The sequence below is a fragment of the Myotis myotis genome, unplaced genomic scaffold (assembly GCF_014108235.1).
Source record: "Myotis myotis isolate mMyoMyo1 unplaced genomic scaffold, mMyoMyo1.p scaffold_m19_p_2, whole genome shotgun sequence".
Taxonomy (NCBI): domain Eukaryota; kingdom Metazoa; phylum Chordata; class Mammalia; order Chiroptera; family Vespertilionidae; genus Myotis; species Myotis myotis.
The window spans coordinates 167,214,782-167,237,052 of NW_023416324.1; the positions used below are offsets into that span (position 1 = coordinate 167,214,782).

The 22,271-nt window shown below is 41.7% G+C and overlaps 1 protein-coding gene across 4 annotated transcripts in view; it reads left to right on the forward strand.

Annotated features, from left to right (window-relative positions):
* The window catches only part of FGF12 (fibroblast growth factor 12), a 525,903-nt gene that overhangs the window by 234,693 nt on the left and 268,939 nt on the right, over positions 1 to 22,271 (forward strand). The window lies entirely within an intron of this gene.

Below are 22,271 nucleotides of genomic sequence, written 5' to 3' on the forward strand. Positions count from 1 at the left end.
CTCTCAGGTGACAAAGGAGAGAATGTGCAATTATGAGTCTGTTTGCCACTGTTAACATCTCAGGATATTGTGCTGTGAATATTTGTGTGTGTGTGTGTGTGTGTGTGTGTGTGTGTGTGTTTTGCTTTTGTTGCTGCTTAAAATTATTGTTAAATTTTCATTTTACTGTACATTTCTTTTCTTTTTTGTTAAATTTTTATTCACATTTCATCTCCTTTTTGTTTGTAACGTGTTTATTTATAAATTAAAACAGTTTAATGGACATCCTATCTAATAAAAGAGAAACATGGTAATTAGCGTATGACCGCTACCCTTCCCATTGGCTAATCAGCGAGATATGCAAATTAACTGCCAGCCAAGATGGCGGCCGGCAGCCAGGCAGCTTGAAACTAACATGAGGCTTGCTTGCTTCAGTGATGGAGGACTCCAACATTCCCTGCCTGCGCTGCCGGCCTCTTAGCCTGCAGTTTAAACATTGTAACAAATATAGAAGCAAAACAAAACTCCAGAAACCTGCTTTCAGCTAGCCGGGATCTCAGAGCTGGAGTTGATACAGAGTTTCGATTATAGAACGCAAACAAACCAGATACCTTCTCTCAGCAGCGGAGGCCTCAGAGCTGGAGTCAGAGCTAAAGCTGGCCCAGAATAAAAAAAAGAAAAAGAAAAAAAGGAACGGTTGGGAGCTTCAGTCACAGCCTGAAAACAGCCCTCAGCCCCTCACCCAGACTGGCCAGGCACCCCAGTGGGGACCCCCACCCTGATCCAGGACACCCTTCAGGGCAAACCAGCCGGCCCCCACACGTGCACCAGGCCTCTATCCTATATAGTAAAAGGGTAATATGCCTCCCAGCACCGGGATCAGCGGAGCTGCGAGGCCTCCCGGCACCGGGATCAGCGGAGCCACAAGGCCTCCCGGCACTGGGATCAGCATGACAGGGAGCAGCGCCCAAACCCCCTGATCGCCCTGCGGCTCTGTGTGTGATAGGGGGTGGGGCCACAACCTCCCTATCCGCCCTGCTCTGTTCGTGACAGGGTAAGGTGCCCCAACCCCCTGATCAGCCCTGCTCTGTGCCTGACAGGGGAAGGCGCCCCAACCCCCTGATCACCCTGCGGCTCGGTGTGTGACAGGGTGAGGCGCCCCAACCCCCTGATCGGACCTGCTCTGTGTGTGACAAGGTGCGGCGCCCCAACCCCCACCCCCCCCCACACACACGGGCCCTGCTCTGTGTGTGACGGGGTAGAGCCATAACCTGCCCATCGGCCCTGCCCTGAGTATGAGAGTGGCAGCGCCCCAACCACCTGATCGGCCCTGGTCTATGGGTGATAGAGGGCGGCGCCCCAACCTCCTGATCTGCCCTGCCCTGAGTGTGACAGGTGGCGGTGCCCCAACTCCCCTATCGGCCCTACTCTGTGAGTGACAGGGGGGAGCTCCTCAACCCCCTGATCGGCCCTGCTCTGTGTGTGACAGGGTACGGAGCCCCAACCCCCCTAATGGGCCCTGCTCTGCTCATGACAGGGGACAGCGCCCCAACCCCCTGATTGGCCCTGCTCTGTGCATGACAAGGGGTGGTGCCGCAACCTCCCCATCGACCCTGCCTTGAGTGTGACAGGGGGCGGTGCCCCAACCCCCCAATTGGCCCTACCCTGAGTGTGACTGAGGGTGGCATTGCAACCTCCCTGCCCTGCTCTGTGCATGACAGGGGGCGGTGCCCCAATTCCCCAATTGGCCCTGCTCTGAGCCTGACCAGGGGCTGCACCTAGGGATTAGGCCTGCCCTCTGCCACCCGGGAGCAGCCCTAAGCCAGCAGGTCATTATCTCCCGAGGGGTCCCAGACTGCGAGAGGGCACAGGCCGGGCTGAGGGACCCCCTCTCCCCCCCGAGTGCACAAATTTTTGTGTACCGGGCCTCTAGTATGTATATAAGAAAGGTTAAACAAGGACTCATCTGGGGGTCTGGAATATATTAATTCAATTTGCATTATTTCTAATGAGAAAACATGACTTGGTTTTCAAACAGCCTTCCAGAACAAATTAAGTCTGAGAAATGAGGTTCTACAGTCTATCATTCTCATCCTTAAAGTCTCCCAAAGCTTCCTCTTTTTACAGGCAAAAAGCCTGAACTCCTTGCACAGCATAGAGTGAACCTTCAAGGGATGATCCTGTCTAATAAAAGGGTAATATGCAAACTGACCCTAATGGCGGAATTACCAGAACGACCGCCCGACCAGTCACGATGAGGCGCACTGACCACCTCTTCGTCCCTTTCCTCGACCAGCAGGCTATGATTGCCCAATGGTGAATGGGGAACCAGGGGTGGGTGGCAGGGGACTCAGGTGGTGCCAGGCCAAGGCCCCTGCTCTGCCAGTTGCCTCACACACAGAGGGCAACCCACAGTGGGAGCAGTGCTGGCAAGTAGGCAGGAACGGCCGACCTCGTGGTCCCGTCCCCCAGCCAGCAGGATCCGATCGCCGGATGGCGAATGGGAGACCGGGGATGGGTGGCAGTGGGGGGCGGGGCTGGCTGCAGGCAGCCGGGGAAGATGGCCCTGATTGCAGGCCAGGCCTAGGGACCATACCGGTGCACAACTTTCATACGCTGGGCCTCTAGATTTTGAATAAATAAGTTAACCTTTGTGTCCTTCACCACCTACCCAGTGTGTGGTGGGTCCCCAACTTTGAGTTCTCCAGCATCCAATACATCACACTTTGTATGTAGTCAGTGATCAAAAATTATGGGCTGCATTTTAGTCTTTCCTGAGAAATGCCATCCTAAGCATAGCTTTATCTAGAAGTTTGAACCTACGTGAAAGAAATCCTTAAACAGGCAAGCTACTCAGAAACAGGTGTAAACTTAGAAGTATCTTGTAAGTGCAGTGATTGGGGGAAATAACGTATCTAATCTAGTCCAGTGGCTCGGAGAGCTCATTAGTACACCTGGGGAGCTTTTGAATCCTGCCAGTGTCAGAGCCTCGTCACAGGCTAATTAGCTCAGTTCATGATCATTCCCTTCAACAGGGGTTCTCCAAGTGTGGGCCTCACGTCAGCAACATTAGCATCACCTCGGAACCTGTTAAAACTACCAACTCTTGGTCCCACTCACACCTTCTGCATGAGAAATCCAGAAGTGAGACCCAGCAATCTGTTTTAACAAGCCTTCCAGGTGATCCTGATGTGTATGAACGTTTGAGAACACTGATTTTCAGCACTAAACTGTGACTTCCAGGGGTCAAAGGTAGACACAAAAGACAGTATTAATCTTTGGTACCTCACTATAGCAAAATAGGTCATTTGGGGTCCGGGGTGGGGGTTTCTACTTCTTTTCAGTTAATGCTGGATCACCATCTAGAAGGAGAACTTTTTTAAGACAGGGATATGACTATTTCAACCTGGGGTCATTCCCTCAGAACCCCAGCACTTAACACATGAAGCAGGTGATCAGTAAGGGTGAGAAGAAAACTTTGAGGATGAATTGGGCTGAAAGTAGATGCATTAATTGTGATGTGTCATTTTTCTTAATTTGTGTTGTTTTAAAAATATTCTTTAAAAATTATTCTCTTTAGAAATGCCAGGGAATTATGAATTCAGTTAAGCAACTGGTATTTATCATGTGGGCCTCTGAAAATGCGATTAGGAGGCTTAGCATGGTAACACATAGAAAATTGCTCGACACAGAGAAAATGATAGCAGATCGGATAAGCAAAGACCAAACAGAACAAGGAGAAGGAATGCTTATTTTGATGGATGCTTGGTACACTTCAGTAGCAACACTCATTTATTTCACTTTTTTAGAGTAACTTGCCTTTTAAAAAAGTAAAGAAATAAACTAAGTAAGCTCCCTACCTTTACAGATGAGGGAAGTAAGGCTCAGAGATGCACCCACAAGTCCCTGGCTGAGCAGTGCTGTTCAGGACCAGAACTTGATTGTCAGGACTGCATCTGGCACCGATGGTGCCCTAACTCCCTGAAATTTGCCAATGGAGGAGAGCCCTGAGCCTGGGGAGGATCTCAGTGAGCAGCTCTAGAAGTAGGGGGTGGAGAGCAGGGGCTCTTTCAAGTACTTTTGCTAATATTTCCTGTCTTTTGTAAGGGAATTTCAATTTCAGAATAGAAATACTCAGTTTTTTTCCTTTAAATGTGTTTTCCTCATTTAGTATTTAAGGAAATAAAGTTAGTTGTGTGTTTTTTTAAAACTAGTATTGCTGTAAATGAGTAAGAGAGCTAGAATAAACCCAGGATATTCCCCCAACTCATTGCCTTGAATGTTTTTTCTTCTGATGCTTTCGACTGATGGTTTAAAGGTAAAAACATAGGTCATAGAACATTGGAGCAGCTATGTAACCCCTTTTTCACCGAGGAAATAGACCCAGAGAGGGATTTAATTATCCAAAGTCTTATAGGTGGAGTAATTGTGAGAATGAGACGTAGAGCCATTCCTTCTAATTCTTTCCTCAGTGCTCTTTGAACCCTTCAGTGGGTAAGATGTCACCACTGGAAGACTTGCTTCTAGATCTGAAAAGCAGTGAGGTGAGAGTCCCACTGCCCTTCTCAATGGAGAGAGAAGTCATCGTGAATTAGTTTATCCGGGATACTTGTGATCATGGGGGTTTTAACTAATTTACTGTGGTCTGGGGGCAAATGCCTAGAGATAGGCTTTTCAGTTACTGCTGAGTCACAGTCATTTTGGGTAGCAGTGAAGGCTGTTTATGGTCCCTAAAATCAGCTCCACAACCCATTCTCCAGTTCTTTAGGCAACTATTGTAATCAAGTGGAACAAATAAGACTTCAAAAAAAGTCAACTCTGTGTTAAGACTGAATCACAGAACACTTACTTTCTTTTCTATCTGCCAAACACACACATACTCAGGTGCACACACACATGCATGGTCACAAGCTTGCTCCTATGGTAGCAGGGTGGTAAGGATTATGGGTTCAGGCTGCCCAAGTTCAATTCCACCTCCACCCTTTACTAGCCATGAGACTTTGGGAAGTTATTTTATCTTTCCTTGACTTACTTTCCTCATTCTTCAAAAAGCTGGATTTCTCACAGTTTTGGGGATAAAGCTGATGTTTTGTACCTCCACCGCCCAGAAGCCAATCAACCTTCAGCTTCCTGGGTTTCTCATTTGCCCAGATACTTCCAAGGTCCTGAGAGGGACCCTAGTAATGTGTTCACATATTCATATGTTTTTGTCAACTTGCAAAAGTAAGATATTTTGACCACAGCTGGTTAGGGGTGCTAGCTTTTTCCTCTTAGCCATCTCCTTTGCCATCACTCATTCCCTGTTGAAGGATGGGGGAGTTGTCACTGCCATTTTTGGGATCTGTATAAGGAAGTTGAAAGCTGTGTCTGGATGTTATAATGTTTATATTATTTGTAATTTTTTAAAATGTGTAATTTGGCCTGATTTATTTTTTATTTTAAATTAATACTGACTTGATAAGTAATTTTGTATTTGCTTCAAACTGCATGAGCTTTAGGCTACACAAAACTTGGCTGCATTCCTGCAGTTGCTAAAATGATTTAACCTCAGGAAGTTTACAAATGCTACAGACCACTCTGGCTCATTCCATTTAGGGGAGATACGTTAATTTACTCATGCTGCATAACAAATGATCATAAATTTAGTGGTTAAAACTACACATGCTTATGATTCTGTGGATTGGGACTCTCTTGGCACAGCTGAGCTGGGTCCTTTGTTCAAGATCTCAAGGCTGCAGTCACTGTGCCTGTGGTTCGCAGTGGGAACTTGGGGTTCTCTTTTAAGGTCATTCAGGTTGTTCACAGAATTTAGTTCCTTGAGCTTGTTGGTCCGAGGCCTCTATTTTCTTGCTGGCTATCAGCCATGACCATTGTCAGGTCCTACAATCTGCCCTCAGGACCATACCACATGGCCATCTCTATAGGCAGTTCACAGTATAGCAGTTTGTTTTTTCAAGACCACCAGGTGGTTCTCTTTATCCTGCTAAAAAGGAATCTTATATAACCTAACCTAACCCAGGGAGTGACTATCCCATCATAGTCACCGCCCCAACTCATGCTCAAGGGGACAGGAGGAGCCACCTTAGAATTCCATCTACCACAGAAAGACAAAGGCATATTTTTTGAGTACTAACCATGTACTGCTTTATTTATGTTCTTTTAATTATTACAATAATTCTGTGAGACAGGTATGATCATATCATTTTTAATGATCAAGATATGAAGACTTTGAGGAATCAAGTAATTTGCCCAGACTCAAAAAGTCAGAGTCTGGATTTGAATCCAGGGCTATCTGACTCGAAAGCCTGAGGTCTTTGCAATATACGCATGGCCTTAGGAATCGATTGCTTGTCTGCACAGAAAGACCTGTTATGGCCTCCCTGAGCCCATCAGCTCATGCAGTATATATGGTTATCTTGTGAAATGTCCTGCCTCTCTTAGCGGCCAGGGTTCCATAAATATAAGGTGTGTGTATCAATCAATTAATGTGATATATCAGGTACAACTTAAATGCTAAGTACTCCAGTACCACCTCCCCAAAGTTTTAAGTTGTCCAACTTTTGATTTTCAATTTAATTTAGCAAATATTTCCTGATCTTTCCATGTGAAAAGCAGTAGGGGAAGTAAACATTTATCAGGAACATGTTGTAGATGGTTGTTTTTATAAAAATCATCATGGAAAAGTTACAGAGCACTGACTGCAGTCTGGAGACCTGGGCTCAAGTGCCTTCATTCACCAATCACTGCAACTTCCTAACCTTCAGTCTCTCTCATCTGTAAAATTTGTCTCAGAAGGGCACTTGTAAGGATCAAGTGAAATTTGACATATGAGACAACATATTTTAAACTTTAAATTATTACAACTCAAGTTTCATAGGCTCTCCCATAGGCTATTCAAGGTGCTATAAAAGCACTAGGGAAATGATTCTCCTTGACTGGGGGATTTAGGAGGTTTCTTGGATGAGGTTGAATTGAGGTTGGGCCTTGTTTTCAGATGTGATGACCCTGTATAGAAAGTAGGGTCTATGTAGAATGGAGGAGATACTCACCATTTAGTTTTTTATAAAAATATCTCTGGACATTGAGTCATTTCCACTGAACTGCAAACTTGTGTTTCATATGCTGCCGTAATTCATTTAATGCCATAAAATTCACTGGGTGCCTTGCTGTAATTACAATGATAATCACATAAGTGACTTTCTAAGCACAGGTTTTTAAATGTCCAAACTCAAATTATTTTTCAAGGAAGTAGAGTTTAAAATAATTTATTTCTCAATATTTTGACTAGTAAAATGAAGAAACAAAATGTTTGCTGGGGCTGACTAGCAGACCCTGCATAATGGATGAATGATTACTCTAACATAGGTTTGCTGTGAAAGAGAGGGATAAGGGACTGCCTGGCTAAAGGAACCAGACAGCCTTGATTGCCTGCCTCTTCAGGCTTTTATTGTAACAGCAGTTTCAGATACAGTTTATCTTTTAGATACAATCAGTAGGGTAAGTAATGTTGGGAGGACAAATGTGTCTGCAACGTCCTTTAAGCAAGGACACCTAAAGATTAAACATAAAGATTCCAGTAAACACCTGAGGTCTGCACATGCACAGACTTGTTTGGAAAGGTCAAGGAATACCAGTAATTAGGGGTGCTGCCTTTAGCCAACTTTCCTTTTCGGAATTCCCTCCTTACAGACTTTCCAACCAAGTCTCCTGTGCTCCCCCACAAACTTCCCTCTTTTTGAACAACACATGACGATAGAACTGATATCTATGAAAGTTAGAGAATGTATTAACATATGAACAAAATAAAAAGCACACAAACAAAACTCAAAATTGGCTTTGTTTTGGTAGAGCAGGAAGAGTTACAGCACACCATTGGAGATTTTGTATATATATAATTATTATCTACATATATAAAAGCCTAAGCGACCATTATGATTGAACAACTGGAACGACCGGTCAACCAGTTGCTATGATGCGCACTGACCACCAGGGGGCAGATGCTCAATACAGGAGCTGCCCCCTGGTGGTCAGTGTGCTCCCACACCCAACCTCCCATGGCCCCTCCCCCTGGCCGGCCTGCCCCCATCAGCCCCTGGTGCTAAACTACTTGTAGAGACCTGCTTCTGGGTTGGGGTTTCTTACGTAGCAGAGCAGCTCCCTCGCTGCAATCTATTGAAAGTCAGCCCTTGACACAAGGGTTTGTCTCGTTCCCATCTTCTCCCTTCCCCAGGGGCCACCTGCCCACCGTGGTGGCGGCACAGCGGCACAGCGGCGAGGGAAGGAGGAGGGGGAGAGGTGGGGAACTGGGTGGTGGTGGGCCACTAATGACAGCATTGGTGTCCAGCATCCATTCCTTCCTCACTCAGCCCAGCGACTGTTGCCTCCTCTCCCAACCCCACCAGGTCCTTAGGGTCCCAGCCTGGGATGGGGAACTGGGGATGGGTGGTGGTTGATGTGGCCCCTTTCCCAGGGGGCTTGAGGGCCAGCTCCCTCCTTGGGGCCAGCAGCCAATCTCCCGCGCCTCCCCCCGCTGCACAAATTCATGCACCGGGACTCTAGTATTATTATATATATGAATACTACTTTCTACTTTATTTTTTTTTCAATTTGGTAATATGATTTTTAAAATATTGCTGCACATTTCATTGTGTAAATACAAACTTTGTAACTCATACTTTCTCAAAAAGATATTTAGATTTTTATCTTTTCACAACATCTCTTACTTATCCCAAATTGTCTTCTAAAATGGTTGAACCCACCTTACCTCTTATCTACTATGCATGCCTCAGTACATCTAGCCATCTCTGGCGTTGCCTTTTGAAAACATGGACTGAGAGGAGCTCATTTTAAGTTGTGTTGTTTAGAATGTATCTTATTCTTGAAGGCCTGGATTTATTGTTATCCTTTCCTCCACTTGAGTCAAGATTCTCACAGCACTTTGAACAAGATCATGTGTGTTGATTCTTCCCTTTAGTACAAATACTGTATTTATTAAGTTCTGTTTTCTTCATTAGACTTACAACTACTTGAAGGCAAAGATTATCATTCATTTTTAAAATCTCTGTTAACACTAAGGGCATGGCTTGAGGAATAACTGGTGTCAGTAAACACTGAAAGTTGGCTATTGAAATAAGTCCCTTGAATAATAGGAACTAAGGGTGAGAAACCACACACAGGCAGGCAGACCTCATGTAACTGGTGCTGTCCAGGTGAGTGCTAATGGAAACCTGGATGGGGCGGGGGGTGGAGCAGGAGGAATAGAAAGGAGGCAACAAAGAGACATTATGGGGATAAAACAATGAGCAAGTTATGTCTGTGTGCACATGTGTGTTGTGCTTGGAGTATGTGAAGGAGAGGCTACTATAGTCAAATAGAATGCCCAGCTTTCTTTTCAATGACCAGGTGAAGGTTAAAGCTGTTACCTGAGAGCTGATGGAACAACCTAGGCTGGCTTGACATAGTGAGTTTAATGTCTCACCAACATCTCTAGATAATAAAAAGATTAATTTAAGTTACACTTTATAATAATCATATATTAATATTCACTTACATAAGCAATTTATAGCCTTTATGCAGTAAAAAAATTAATTATTTTTTAGCCAGTTGAAATGAACTAGGACTCAGGACTAACCTATTTAGAGGTGACATAGATGTTCAAATTAATAATGGTATTTAAAACCAGAGTGCCTTCAGGTGGGAGAGGAATTGCTGAAGGAACTAAGCATGCTTCATTCACAGAGACAGAGAAACATAAAGGGTAACATTGCTCTCTGCAAAAATCTGAAAGGCTGCCCTGTGAAAGAGATGCTGGAATAATTCTGAGTGCACCCAAATGGTGGATCTGGAGCTGGGGGGCCCCATTTTCTCTTATACTCAGAGGGCATTTTTATAGGCACACTGACTTAGAAGGTTGTGACAGTCCACCAGTGGAGATTTTCAAGAAATGCTTGCATTGCTGAGGAATTGGACAACCTGGCCTTCTAACCCCAGGATTCTGTGATTCTATCAGAACTGTTTTTTCTGTTCAGCAGGTTTTGTAGTTTGGACTGATTTGTCACTTTTTCCTGTCATTTTTAATTAAAGGAAGTAGAATGGTGTAAATACAGCAGCATCTTGTTTGTCCTTTGTTTTCTAGACATAAACACAATAGAAATATAGGATTAAAGTTGTTTTACTTTTGAAATTCTCCTTCACTTTTTCTTTTTAATGCATCTTTACCACCAGGGTATCAGCTTTTTGCTTCTCCCCTTTAGCTAAGATCTAATCAGTCCCTTTCTATTTGGACTGCCAAGAAAATCAACCTGATACAAACTTTAAATTGAAAGGTTTCACCTACTTCAGGTGCCACCAAGGTTTCTCTGTTCAGACCCTAGCTCCTGTGTAAGTAGAGAGCTTATCTCTGAGGTTCATTGTGGGTGGTAAAGGCAGTGTTTGCCTTTGTTAGAGTGATCCCAGTAATTTCTCCATTCAGATGGCAGTTATGTTGGAGTTTTAAAGATAACTCATGTCATTGTCTGTTCCTTCATTCCTGGGGCCTTTCAAGATTTCTTCAAAATGATATTCGATGCTTAAGGAAAGGAGTTGGCCCCATTGTAGCCTGGGGCTGACAGGCAACCTCAGGTATCTCTTGAAATAAAAACGCCTTCAGTGGAAGTAAGAATTGTTGATAATGTGCATAAACTCAACTTTTTGAAAAGCTCACATTTTCAGAAATTGAGATGTTCAGATAACAAATATGCCCCAATATACTAGTTATAATATAGTCAGGATTTTTTTAGTCTGTATCAATAGGACTCTTACCTTTCCTTACTTGTACTCTTTAAGATTCATCCAGCACTGCCCTCCTTAGAATGTTTTCTATTAGAAAATAGTAGTTAGCCCTAGCCAGTGTGATTCAGTTGGTGGAAGCATTGTCCCTTGCATGGAAGGGTCATGGGTTTGATTCCTGTTTAGGACACATGCCCAGGTTTCAGATTCAATCCCTGCTTGGGTGTATACATGAGTCAACTAATCAATGTTTCTCTCTTACATTGATGTCTCTCTCTCTCTCTCTCTCTCTCTCTCTCTCTCTCTCTCTCTCTCTCTCTCTCTCTCTCTGTCTCTGTCTTTGTTTCTCACTCTCTTTTACTCTCTCAAAAATCAATACAATTATATCCTCAGGTAAGGATTAAAAAAACAGTAGCTAGTGAACTGCTTTTCTTTGTTTTCCTTTTCATACAGAGCCAAATAAATTTAATTTACACATAACAGGGCTAAATATACAAATAGAATACCTTCTAGCCAACATGTATATTACTTTGAGAAGTATTTGTGCATCTTAAAGTAACTCTGTAGAGAGTGGCGATCAAAATCTAAATGGTGGGGTGAGGTTGTCATTGTTTGAGGCATTTTGTTTCAAGGAAGATCCAACTGAAAAGTTTTAATTGTGCTAAAAACACAACAAAATATACCAGTTTACAAATTTTAAGTGTTCAGTTCAGTAGCATCAGAATTCCAGAACCTTTTAAACTTGCAAAACTGAAACTCTGTACCCACCAAACAACTCCCCATTCCCCCTTCACGCAGCCCCCTGGAAACCACCATTGTACTTTCTGTTTCTATGGACTTGACTATTCTAGATGCCTCATATGAGAGTAATCATACAGGTGTGTGTGTGTGTGTGTGTGTGTGTGTGTGTGTGAGAGAGAGAGAGAGAGAGAGAGAGAGAGAGAGAGAGAGAGAGAGACTGGCTCATTTCCTTAGACTGGCATATATCCTTAAGGTTCTTCCTTTTTAGGCTGAATTGTATCTATATCACATTATCTATATCCACTCATTCACAGATGGACACTTGGTTTGCTTTCACCTTTTGGCTATTAATAATGCTGCTATGAATATGGATGTGAAAAGGAAGGCCCAATTGCTAAATTAATTGTAATTTCTCCACAAATTGCTAGTAATATTTAATAAAAAATGGCATAGTGGCATCTGAGATAATTTTATTCCACTAGTGGATAATGCTATTCCACTGTGTGTGGCTTTGAAGGAGGCATCTGGAATGGCTAACATTAGTATATTAGTTTGTTTAATTGTTGCAAAGAATATCTTAAATGCCTTTAACCTCATTTTATTTTATTTATAGTATTTTCTGACACAACACACCAGCAGTAATCTTTTCAGAACTGCATTAACAGGTGCCTTCTCAAATCCATAAATATTCTTATCTATCTTAACTCATTTGTTAAGGTCAATAAACAGCAAAGTCTAGGCCAACCTCCACAGAAAGCACTGTAGATTGTGTTTTAAACCAGCAAGCTTCATCACTGTCCAGCTTTTCTTCTTACTTGTCTTCATGGTATCCCTCAATGAGGTAACCTGGTCCTTGGGGTAAAGGGCAGGCACTGAGTTCTAGAGAAGGAGTATTGGATGTGAAAAGTGGGGAGATTTCATAACTTCTTAAGATACACCTATTAATACTCCATCTTTATCAAAGGAGAAGGAGCATGTGAAGGAAGTGAAAGAGGAAGGAGAGGAGGAAAGAGGGGTGTTAAGAGAAGAAAGCATTGTTTCTTTCAATCCGGTTCTCATTCAAAGATCCTGTACTATAGACAACCAGCTCCTTCCCCCTCCCATCATAATATAATCGGTTCTTTGAGTTACCCCTCACAAGCCTGTTTTTAAGAAAGTGTTTTATGATTGAAATGATTAGACAGTGAGGACTGTTAGATGAAAGTTGGGTGTCTTCAGCTTCATGAAGAGTTGCTCCTCATGCAAGCCTCTCCCCCACCTCCCCCAGTGAACTTGCATATTTCTATTTAATATCAATTTAGGAAGTCTTTCTTTTTTCTAGGTGTTTGCAGGTGGGTAAGATAAACATAGTTCCTGCATAAAAGGAGTTCATGGACTAGTTGGGAAAACCAACATATATAAATTATAAATTAAGTGTATAGAAGTGACCCAGTGGGCTTGAAGGGGGATTAGTAACTTGACTAAGAGAAGCAGGGAAGGTGTCAAAGAGGAGGTGACATCTGAGTTGGGACAAACACAGGAGAGCTAAGTCCTGGCAGGAGGATTACCACGTGCAGAGTTGCAGAGGTTTCAAGGTCTATGAATTTCTTAAGGGAAAAGCCTCAGATTCTTCATCTAAAGTTAAGGTACTATGCCCTGGCTGTTGTGGCTCTATTGGTTATAAGTTGTTCCTTGCACTGAAAGGTTGGGGGTTCAGTTCCTGGTCAGGGCACATGCCCAGGTTGCAGGCTTGATCCCCGGTAGAGGTTGTCCAGGGGGCAGCCAATGGATGTTTTGCTCTCACATCAGTGTTTTTCTCTCTTCCTCTCCAGTCCTCTCTCTCTAAAATAATCAATAAAAATGTTTTAAATAAATAAATAAATAAATAAATGAATAAATAAATAAATAAGGGTAGGGTGCTGGAGTAATTGCTTCCTGAAATCCCTTCTTATACTTCCTGTAATTCTAAAATATACAGGTGTTGGCTAACAGCTTTTTCTCTCTCACATTTTTACTGTTTCAAATGCTGATATTATCACCAGGTTGGGGAAGTGTGGGTTATGCCCAGGTTTGGAATTCCTTCTATCATACCCTGGAGTGCTGCTCAATCATGGGAACAAAAGGGAAGACTCACTGACAGCTTTTAGGTTCTTTCTATGTTGATATCATCACAAGTAGTGCTTCTTTCTTTTATCCCTAATATACTGACTATTTTTAATTTTAAAAGGGAACTCTCTCTGAGCTATTTGGCGATTCAGAGTGTAAAAAAATCACCATTATCAGAGTGGTTGTTTTATGTCATAGTAATTTGTTCCCATTATCTTCATACCTGTGAACTTTTCTTCCACTTTCCCTCCTGACACCCTGCTTTCTTCCTTCCAACACACAGTTAATTAAAACACCTGCTTCTAAATGAGGAACTCAGATCCCCTGCTTCTAGGAAGTCAGTCTAGTGGAGGAAAGCAGACATGACTTAGACATGTGTCAATTTAATGCAAGACAGGAAGCTGTCTTTGCTATGAGAAAGCCAGAACATGCCCCCAATACTCAGAAGTGTGTGTGTGTGTGTGTGTGTGTGTGTGTGGGGGTGTGGGGGGGGGGGGTGGGGGGGGGGGGGGGGGGGGGTCCTGTTAGGAGGTCACAGGAGAGGTTGCAATTGGGAAGACCTCGAGGGGCTTGAATAAGGAATGCAATTTCCACCCGACCCAACTTTCTACACTATTAACTTCCTTCTGGTTTTGGTTGGAGAAACACAGTTGAGGTGCTAAGATGTTCTCTGTGACTAGTTATCTGTGTGCTTTGGGTTGGCACTCCGGTACACACAATATGAAATTAGTAGGGGTATTTTTTCAGATGCCATCAGGCATACGAAGAGGCCGTGTTCCCCATACCCGCTCCTCTGCAGGTGGCTGCAGTAAATGGGCTTTCCCTCAGCTTCTGGGAGATTGCCTGGGAGGCAGGGCTCTGCTTCCTGCTGCTGTGTCTCCATTGCACTGATGCTCTGTCAGGACTGTATCAGCAGCTGCAGTTTAAGAGTTTCTCAGTATCTTCTCTTGAAAGAATTTTTTTCTCAATGTGGTACTTATACTTCCTTTCAAAAACACATACTATTAAATGAAATGATGTGAGAACTAATAAGCCATTATTCATATTATCTTCCTAAATGAAGAAAATGCCCACCATGTTGATTATAACTAACTTTGGGTTGTGTTTCTTTTTCCACCAGATAACACAAGTTACCAATTGAATTTCCCCTGCTGATTTAAAATACTATTTGTGTTTTTATGTTTATTGAATCTAGATTATGTTAAATACCACCACGTTATTAAAAAAAATGCTAGCCCAGCTAATGTAGGTCAATGGTTGAGCATCAACCTATGAACCAGGAGGTCACGGTTTGATTCCCGGTCAGGGCACATGCCTGGGTTGCAGGCTTGATCCCCAGGAGGGAGCGTGCAGGAGGCAGATGATCAGTGATTCTCATCATTGATGTTTCTAGCTCTCTCTCTTTCTCCCTTCCTCTCTGAAATCAATAAAAATATATTTTTAAAATGCTACATTTACCTACTCTTATGTTATTAAAAAGTCCCAGATAATCATATTCTAATAAACAGTTGCCATTTATTCTGCGCATATTTTGTGGCATGAACTATTCTAAGTAATTAATGTATTTTTTCACTTATTCCTCAAAATAACTGTTACTAGTTTAAAATTTTATCTTTATGGTTGAAGGCATTACAGATGTTCTCCCTTCCCCTTCTTCTCCCCCTCCCCAGCCCCACTGACCCCTCCTCACTGTTCCCCACCCTCCAGGTCTTCATTGCACTATTTTCTGTGTCCATGAGCTATGCATATATGCATATAAATTCTTTGATTAATCTCTTCCCACCTACCTGCCCTTCCCTCTGAGATTAGTCAGTCTGTTCCATTTCATTCTAATTTTTAAGGTGACTGCCAAGCTAAAGGATAATAAATTAGTAATTAACCTAAGGTTCTATAGTTACTTAGTTAATGAATTAAGATTTCGACTCAGGATTCTGATTACAAGTCAAACACTTTTCTACTCTTAAGACATTTGGTTCTTTTGAATCCTGGTGCTTCTTATGTAAGTGTCTGTCTTGGAAACATAGCTAAAGATAAAAGTAAGTGCCTGTACTGTCTCCTCAGCTCTTAATATAGTTACTGGGGTGTTACCATCTTTCTTTTGTATCACACCTTTCATCACCTACAATTCTGAAATAATTTAGTAAAAATAAGAAAGAATATTACTATCCATACTGGATTGCCATCCTCTGAAATGGGTTATCTCTGGGGTAAAATTAAGCATCTAATTTGAATAGCCACACAAATTTCTAAAATTGAAGCCTAATATTTGTTCAGTTGTTGTAGTCCATTCAGGTTGCTATAACAACAATGCCATACATTACTGGGAATCTTATGAACTACAGAAATGTACTTCTCATAGTTCTGGAGGCTGAGAAGTCCAAGTTCAAGGTGCCAGCATTTTGCCAGTACTATAGATGGTGCCTTGTAGAAGGCATGACAAAAGGGATGGTCTAGGAAGCTCTCTGGGGTGTCTTTTATAATCACCTCCCAAAGGTTCCACCTCTAAATACCATCACATTGAATATTAGATTTCGTTATATGAATTTGAGGTGGGAGGGCACAAACACTCAGACCAAAGCACCTATTAGCTTCCTGCCGCATCTTTTACTTTATACCTTTATTTGTTAAGTTTTAGATGAACAAAAAAAGGAGCATGTTTTATTTCCCCTCAGAACATACTGTGGGGTTCATTACCCAACAAAGTATGCACGCCTCCTGCTGTGCTAATTGTGGAAACCAACAGGGTGATGTCTCAGGTCCCCATCCCAACTACCTCGTTGGAATCATAAACCATCAGAGCTCATGCAGACTATGGAAGGTCCAAATCTACCTCCTCGTTTCTAAGGGGACTGGGTCCCAGAAAAAGGAAGAAGCACCCAGGGTCTTAGGGAAAGTTAATGGTAGAGGCAGGACTAAATCCAGGTCTTACACTATCTGTCCTGTACTATTTTCCATGTATGTCCTTGGGAAAGCTTTGGATATCTATACCTGTTTCCATACTTAGGAAAACAGACAAATGTCATCACATGGGACTTTGTAATAACATTCATAAAGTAAGTTAACACCATAGAATTTGGTCTCTTAGAGCTCCATTTCATGTGCTATGTATGCTATTTATATCCATTAAGAAAGTTCAGTAAGACACTTCCACCCCCTATAACTTTAATGTATTAAATTTTTGTTTAATATAATGTAATTTTAATGTAATGAATTGACTCTGGTTACTACTAACTCTGTCGGATCATATTTATTCCGATTGCTTTTATTAAAAGATGCAATAGTACAGAACTTTATTGATTAAATTGTATCACAGTCATTTTTAAAAACCTTCAGTATCTCTCTGCTGCCTGCAAGAGGAGGCACAAATTCCATAGCAATATATCCTATTCCCTAGGAAGTGTCCCCAAACATCCTTTGGAAAGTGATTTCTGCAATATGTTTTCATACCCCGTATTTTCTGAACCCAGTGAACTGTCAACACTCTTCAAATACTGCTTACTCATTCATTGTTTTGTTTAATCAAATTTGTTTTATTAATCACGAGCTTGGCGCATAAGATATAATAATGCACAAGATGCACAGCGTCCCTGCCCTGGAGCATTTCACAGCCTGCGGGATGTCGGACAGCTCTGTGCGTTTCTTCTCTTTTCTCCGATGAGAAGGCTTTCTTAGTGCCTTTTCTGGGAGGTCACAGCCTGCTTATCCATCCTTGAGTAGTCAGTTCTAATGTCACTCACTCCCCGAAGGAATCTTGCAAGGCCTCTTCCAATGGAAAAGAGAGATAGTCTCCTGCACATCCAGCCCAGAGCCTACCATACGTGAGAATGTGTTTCATTCTGGCTGTTATCACATAAATTATCTGGCGTATCTACCAGATAGTAAGTTCTTTTCCAGATAAACAAATTTATTTTTTTTATTCCCTACCATGTGCTAAGCAGTTTGATATGTAGTAAGTGCCCAGTAAGTGAGGGATGAGGGATAGATAAAATATCTGGATAGATAAAAATAGAGGTTTAGATAAATGTAGAAAGAGAGGAAGTAAATGTTTTGGTGTAAAAGTTGGCAATTGATCACATTTCATCCCTTCAGTGCCCTTACCTTAGCAGTAAAAAAAAGATATATATATATATATATATATATATATATATATATATATACACACACACACACACACACACCCCACACACACACACACACACACACACATGCTGGAGATGAGTTGTTACACAGAACAAACAGGCCATTTATGTATGGATTTTCCTCCACTGGCTTGTGATTCAAATTATAGCTGTTCAAGATGTAGGCGAATTCCTTTCTTCACTGAATTTTCCCTAAGCTGTAGTTGTTTTTAAAGATGAGTTACAAGCTAATAAACACTCCAGCAATGAGTTACAAGTTTTGCATTTAATTTAATCTTCGAAGTCAAAGAGGCACCATGGGGTGAACTAATTAAAGAAATTATTTATGTGGCTATAAAATGCTGCAGCATCTAATCCATATATTAAAGGCAGTGCCTGCCCTGAAATTACCTGATGGAGAGGATCCTGAGGTGAGATTAGTGTCCTGCCTTTCAGCTCCCGTGCATTCCTGGCATGCTGCACCAGATGTTTTGCAAGCAGCACTATCTGGTGAAGAAAATTCTCATTAGCATCACAAAGAATTCTGCATCTTGATGACACATCTAGGGTTGCAAAGAGAATTATGAGTCCTTTATCCTATGCAATAAACCAGTAAGAGCAATCCCCATGGTTCTAAAGAACCCTGCTTTATTTGAAAATAATGTCCAATAAAGAAGATGAGGGGAAGTGGGCCTGGGCCTTGAGGCAAAACAGAAGAAATGCCTAATTTCCTGCTCACTGGGGACATTTGGGAGAAGCCATTAATGTTGCTTAATGAAGATTTTATAAATGATTTGATTTCACCTAAACAGGTAAGTTTAAAGGGAGGAGAGTGAGGAAAGTTCCAAAGAAGGAAATAAAGAATTTCAAATTAAGGACGTCAGAGAGAGGGAAGGAGAGAGAGAGAGAGAGAGAGAGAGAGAGAGAGAGAGAGAGAGAGAGAGAGAGAAAGAGAGAGCAAGCAAATGCCATAATTTATCAGGAATGTGACCTTGACCCACTCAGCAGTCTGGGCTTTTGTTTCTGCACATGTAAATCAGGCATATAATAATGTAAGTAGTAATCCATAAATAACTTACTGGGTGTTTGTCAGGACTGAATGGGAAGTTTGCTATGCATATTGGATTTAATTTCTTAGTCTTTCTTTAAAACAAAGCCTAAAATATAATCTTTAATTGAAAAATGAAATCTTATACAGAGAGACCACTGACAGAATAAAAAAGGCTGAGCTGTGTTTTGGCTTAAGCCACTAATAACTATGTGATCTAAGGCATGCTATACCTTCCTCAGTCTTCAGTTTCATAACCCATAGAATGAGGGCATTGGTCTGGGTGATTTCTTAGGATTCCTTCCAGCGCAGTTCTTATGTTCAGTGATTCCATACCAAGTCTTTGTAATGAAAGCCTACTATCATTTTCCGAATGATCCTATGGAACAAAAGAGCTGTTAGCCCAGGCTCTGTCAATAAGCAAACAGCAGTTATGCATTAAAATGCAAAACCCCAGCACTTAGTGACTTAATGCTGCATTAAGTTGCTCTTCTAGATACACATACTCTGAAAAGAAAATCAGAGGTTGGCATTTTATGGATACTTCTAAAATATCCATTTTTAAGTCTTTCACACATTTTATTGGCTCTAGGAGAATTGGTTAGCAAAGCCATACACATTTTAATTACATAGATTATGCAACAGGGGGCTCTCTAACAAAGAAGAAAATGAGTGAGATACACATTTAGGCTTGATTCTGCTTCAGAAGCAGAATGAGTCTTGCTTGCAGTTTTCAAGGAAGTAGAAGTGAGATGCTGTGCTATCACAGGGCTCAGTTAGGATTATAACTCCTGAGAATGTTGGTATTGGGGATTACTTTTTGATGATTGCAGGATGACAGTGCGATATTGGGTGGTTAGTGTTTCGTCTGGCAAAGGCGATCACACCATAAATTCTGGTCAATCATTCTGAGCAAGCACAGAGCTGCCAGCATCTCACCCTGGGTGAATGTTTGGGTTGAGCAATAAGGGAAAATAGAGAGAGGAAGATTTGTTCAATGGATCAGGGGAAGCTGTCAGGCCTGGAGGCAGAAGAACCAATGTGGTTGAGTGTAGAGGACATTCCTTTGGAAGTCACCAGATATAAGTCCTGACTAAATGACTATATTCCTCTTTCAGTGTTTTGTTCCATAATAGTATAATTTCTGTCATGCTTATCCACAGGATTATTGTGAGGATTAAATGATTGAAAACGAAAACACTCTAATCAGAAGGTGTGATATGACTTTTTCTCAATCTAACCTCCCAGTTCATGCACATCCTCAGCTATCCAGACAGAGAAAGCCTGGGCCTGCTCCCAACCTCTCTTAGTTAGAGAGCACTTTTCATATCAGGCTTTTCACTCTGCCCAGCGACAACTTTTCTTTTCATGTAGGACAATAAAGAAGGGCTACACCAATGGTCTCACCACCCTTCCTTCTCCCCCACTACCACCACATCACATGACTGGGAGGTGACTGATGTATTAGTAAGACGCTGGATCCAGACTTCCTGTGTTCAAATCCTGCTCATTCCCTTTGCTACCTTATCACCTTAGCCAAATTGCTTAACTTTTTTTGTTCCTCTGTTTCCTCACTGTTAATAACTATACCTTCTTCCTAGGGTGGTTGTGAGAATTAAATAAGTTAATACATATAAAGGGCTTAGACCAGTTACCGGTAGATCATTAGCACTTAAAATATTTGCTTTCATTATTATTGTCTTTATCCAGAGTTATTAAGTAGCGCTTGATGGTGAAAGGTAACCAGTCCATGTTTAGTTCTTCCAGGGACTGAGGGCATTTAGCCCTGGGCCAGGAGATGAAGGAGAACCAATCACTCTTTTTCCTCACCTGAGGATATGTTTTTTTAATTGAGAAAGTGGAAGGAAGGGGGGGGGGGGAGGGAGAGAGAGAGAGAGAGAGAGAGAGAGAGAGAGAGAGAGAGAGAGAAGAAACAGGAGAAACATCCTTTCACTGGGCAATGCTCCAGCCAACTGAGCCACACTGGCCAGGGCACCAATTCCTCTTTTTACTTTAGTTAACTACCCTGAAAGTAGAAGGAAGATAAAAGGGAATATCCAAGTTTGTTTTATATAAGTTACATGCTATTGGTAATCATTATAGTTAGAATCAGAGAATTTTAGAGAGGTAAGGGACCTTAGCATTCATCTCAGTTGAAGAGTGAGAAAATGGAGACAAGATTCCATATCAAGTAAGCAGCATGAGAATGAGATTTGAGCTCAGGTTAAGAATAGATCTATTTGGAACATATAGGTTCTGTTGACTCTTTTTACTGTAGAATCATTTCTTTGATCCAAATGATTACAAAACTGCTTATGAACAGTCATGTAAGATATTACACACCTCTGAAATCTTCATATGATGGGAACAGCTTTATTTTGTTTTGTGCCATCTCTACAACTAAGAGACCACTTCATCATTTCCTATTTCTCCCGCATCACCACTCAGTCAGAGATAGAGGGATCCCGTTTGAACCAAATTTGGGATAATTTAGCAGTTTCAGAGAGTATTGCTGGGATTGGAGTCATTTGTTCTCATGACAGTCTTTGCTACAGCTATAAATGCTCTTTCTTTCTCAAGTAAGTGGTCACCTTGAACACATGTGTGTACTTAGAGCAGATACTTTTTCCCTTGTTGCTTAGAAAACCTAAAACTAAATGTCACTCTTGGTTCCAGGACCCTTCCAAAAGTAACCTTCCATTAGAGGACTTGAAACATATAGGTCATTAGTTGTTCCTTTAAAGTTTTCTCTTTTTATAGATGTGTAAACTGATGCACAAAGGCTAACTGACCTCTCTCTGGACGTGCAACCTTCTTTTCACAAGTGCTTCATAGTGGGACACATGCTTGCTTTCCAGTTTTGAAGGTAATACTGTGTATACAGCAAGTTAAAAATTGTCCAGCAGGAAATAGGATGGCTGCCTTTAAAATTCCTACCTCACAAATGTGACAACTCTCAATCCACCGTCTAATACCGCTCCATCTTCCTCATTGTGCTTTGAAACATTTAGTTGAGAAACCAACTAAGAATTTTTCTTAGTTTATAGTAAGTTTTCTCAAATTTGTTTTGAGTTTCCAAATGTGTGATTATTATTTTTTCTTGCTATAAAAACAAAATTTAAAGTCTATGTTAAAAGCTGTGAATGTGTACATAGGTGAAAATATTTCCTTTGTTCTATGATACATTTAGTCTCCAGAGTTCTCTGTCATTACTAATAGTAGACATGGTGCATGTAACAACTGTAACTTCAGGCCAGTGTGTTTACTTTTCACACTCCATTATGAGCCCATATTTTACTAACAGAGGACCTTCTATTCGTGGAACCACCATAGAGCTCCTAATATGATTCTTTGCCCTCCTAACCATTTTTCATTGGTTCTGTGTTCACCTTTAAGCTAATTAGCTTTTGGTTACTTCAAAGTCTCCTACCTCAGTATGGGATCTTTCCTTCACAGGAATCTTGAAGGTCAAAGACCATCCTCCACAGAATCCACTGTGGTTTTGTTTAAACCCTAGGGGCTTTTTCCACTGG